Raw genomic sequence first — 4,039 nt, forward strand, 5'->3', positions numbered from 1 at the left:
GAGCGCGGCTGTGCCGAGGGCACTGCCCGGTTGCCCTTGGGGGAGCCCGGCTCTCCTCCCCCGCGCCTTGCTGACCTTCGCGACAGGGTTTCCAGCGGTGGAAAAAAAAAACAAACCAACAACCCAACGAGACCCAACAACAGCAGCGTAAGGCGAAATAACACCAAATAGATGAAGGAATCGAGCAACTAGAAGAAACAAAGTTTGACGACCGGTAGCGGATTACTTGTCTGACGGGAGGTGATCTGCTTGAGACCCAGCAGAGGATGTAACGCCCATCTTTGGTCACTGTAAGGTATATTTATTGCTTCCCAAAAGAGCACAATAAAATTGACAGCCACAACCTGAAAAAAAAAAAAGCATTTAAAAACAAACACACGGAGTTATCTGCGTGGAGGTTAGACAGGTCGAGTTAATTAGCCGAAGTGGGTAGATATGTGCAAACACGAAATGATGTCCTGCTAAATTAGCTATTATTGCTTAGATCCTGAAAACAAATCTTGCAAAATTAATCACCAGAGAAGCAGTGGGGAGACCCAAAAAGGAGATGAAGTCTAAACAGGGAACAGTTAGAACTCAGTGTACATAAATACTGCAAGTTTGGTGTGCTCACATGAATATCCCTGCAATGCACAGTTTATTACACTTGTTCTGAGGAGTCGCTGCCTCACTACAACAGGAAAAAAACCCAAACAAAAACCAAAACAAAAAACCCTTAACAAGATTTGCATAATACCAACCCTGCAAGTTTCAAAACTGCAGATGCAAACTTGTTAAAGTGACTACATACAAAATAGGAGAATCTTGAGTGAAAGTAGTGCAATCAGCATGTTAGAGGGATGAATTAAAGATGGACTGTGACCCTTTGTACAATCATTCCTCATGCATGAAAGCAAAAGAAAGGGGGGGGGGATTTTTATGTATTGTCCACTGTTCAGTGGGCTCTGTTTTGAACAGGGGCAAATAAAAGCCATCAATAAATCATAAATCTTACATTAAGAACAAGCACGCACAATGTACTTATGGCTTAGCATTTTTTTCCCGCTTGTGGGACATGTGCCATCCATTACGTACAAAGATGAAAGGTATACCATACAATACAGTGGTATTGGGTTATATATGTATATAGACAGAAAGACAGTCAGAGTATTAATGCAATAGATCCCACCGATACATGTGTTACACATTTTTAACATTCATCTGTAGAGTATAATAATTATTAAAGCTACTTGTGGTTTCCTTTGTATTGCTCAGAATCCTGCATTCAGCCCCAGCTCATGAAAAGAAATGTATCATGAGTAAGTGTAGCAAGAGCTTGAGCTGCCTGTCATCATTTGTTCTCTTTCTCTATAGGATGCGTATTTCTGCCTGTATGGTTATTTGCATCCACATACTGTGACTTTTCCAACTCTGTTGCACACAGCTTCTGTTTTCCTGTGTAAACAAACATGTACAGGGTGAACTCAACATCTGAAGACCCTGCAAGTACAGTGTATACTTTAACAGTTTCACTGCCAAATGTATGGTTTGCAGATCAGGAATTTTTAAATGTTATCAACTTTGTATCTGCACATATAATGTATCTGAAGTGCAGATCAGAGGAAATCTGAGGTCTTTATGATGTTTTTCTAGTTTGCCTGTAGATTGTCTGCTATGCACTAGTCCACTTGGTTTCATGAAAGGTTGGAAAGAAAATAAAATCTCTTTGGAGGAGGCAGGCCAGCAAATGCCTTCTAGCCCCAGGACCGTACTTGATGACACGTACTCTGGGCAATGCCGCAAGTGCAAACAGTAAAGAGGCCGTGTCATTCTCACTGTTGTCAAGAGCACCAAGATGAATGGGGGGCCTTGGAAAGAGGCTAGATATGATCAGATCTGAAGACCACATGCATTTGTGCCACATGGTAGGACAAAATGTGTGTGTGAGGAATGACTACAGTGAAGAGAATGAGGGCTAGGGAAAAGATAAAAAAGGATGAATGTGGTGGTAGAGGTAGGAGAAGCATAGGCAAAAATGTGTGGAGGAGTAAGTAGAATCACAGAGGGGCAAAGGTGAGAGAAATGTTTAAGAAAATGAATGCAGTGACATAAGAAACTGAGAAAATAAAGAAGGAAAGAAACTACTGGTGAAAAGGACATAAAAGAAAGAGCACGGCAGAACGAGGAAAGAAGAGAGGGAAGATGGAAGCAGGGCAGGAAAATAGAAGAGAGCTTCTTTCTTGGAGATGCTGTGTGTCTTTGTGTTTGATGCTGAGGCTGTGACAAATCAGTTGCTGCCACTGATGATGATGATCTGGCACTTGACTGCAAAAGTTTTCCAGTCTCTCTCACAAAAATATTATTCTATTAGGGCTATAATCATCCTTAACGTATTTGACAAAACATGTTTATGTTTATATTCATTGTAACATCATAATTGTTTAATTATTTGCCACTCTCAGATTTGCATAGGATTTATTTCTCCTAAAAAAGCAAGTGCTTTTTTTTTTTTTTTGTTTGCTTGTTTGTTTTGTTTTTAAGAAAGCATTGCTCTTTCAAAAGAAAGTATGCACCTCCACCAAACCTCCCTCCTCCAAAATCTCCCTCTCTCTCTCTCTGTAACTCCTGTAGGTCAAAGAGGACCCCTGCTCTGCATATGTGCAGAAACTAGCAGGCCTATAAAAACTTGATGTGAGTCAGCACTGCTCCATAAAAGGTCAACTACAGCTGAATCAAGCTACTCTTAAAAGGCATCTACCACAGAGAAGAAATATGAGACAGACAGGAACAGTATAGAAAGGGATAGGTATTAATCAAAGCAAAAGACAGAAGGCAAAGAACAGAAAATTCTGCCAAAGCTTAATACTTTTCCACTAATATGTTCAACAATGCCCATATACCCTACACAGGCTGACTGGCTAAGGTCAGGTTGATCTTAGCTATGCAAAAGGAAGCAGCTGTCAACTGTGGCACATGGCAGATGGAGAACTCTTATCAGATTTTTTAAAACCTGAAATTACTTTTTTTTTTTTAATTTAGAAATTGATTTGCTGTGTGACATTAGAAACCCTAATACTGGCACCACATGTTGCAATGAACCATCTTCCACCTCTGTGTGACAAGATAAGAATGTTTTTATGATGTGTGTATATTTTGCCATACTTGGATTTTCAAAGATAATTGGGGTCAGCCTTATTTGTTTCAGGCCTCCTGCCTCTTTAGCTAGACTACACTATAAATATTACTCTGTCGATACTGAAACTATTGGGTTTGACAACATTTGCTTATGTGGTGGAAAGAAAAAAACAGCTTTATTGCAGGAAATATGACAGGAGGTCAGAATAGATGAGCAGAATAATCCTTCCTCTCCCTCAAATATCTTTTGGATAGTTGGTAGTATTTCTTGGTCGAGCTTCACTGACATGAATGGTTATAGCACCCATGACTCAAAAGTTGAGCAAACAGCTAATAAGTTACGACAAAAATAGGGTATGCTAGATGCACGAAGCACCTGTTTAGAAGAACCACTGAAAATGGTTTTCAAATATACTTTTTAACAAGGCTGTAATTATTTGCTTTAATGATAATATTATGCTTGTCTGTTGATTTCTCAGCGTCTCAAAGACTCAACGCAGACATCACCTCAGGGACTCAGTCCTTAATAACAGGATGGGAGTCGTGGGTACCTGTGCACAGTGGGAATCTGCGGGACTCAGTCAAAAGTTTTTAGCCAAACAACAAGGTGAGGCAGGCAATAATCGTACCCATTTTACAGATACACTGAACTGTCCTTCAGGGGAAAAATCATGAAATTCTACTGCAGATATGGCCAGTTGGGAGGCTTGTTGTTGATTTATAGTGCAACATCCTGACATATTTGTCAGCCTTAAGAATCAAAATAACACTGTCTCTGCATCTTTATGTTCTGCCAAATAAAACTGTGTGTTACAAAGGAAGCTGTGTGTGCAATATTATACTGGTACATCAGCTTTAATATTTAAGCACATATAAACCCAAATATTTTTACATATATTTTCATCTGTGATCCAACTAGATCTGC

This window comes from Egretta garzetta, unplaced genomic scaffold (genome assembly GCF_000687185.1).
Source record: "Egretta garzetta isolate BGI_Z169 unplaced genomic scaffold, ASM68718v1 scaffold268, whole genome shotgun sequence".
Taxonomy (NCBI): domain Eukaryota; kingdom Metazoa; phylum Chordata; class Aves; order Pelecaniformes; family Ardeidae; genus Egretta; species Egretta garzetta.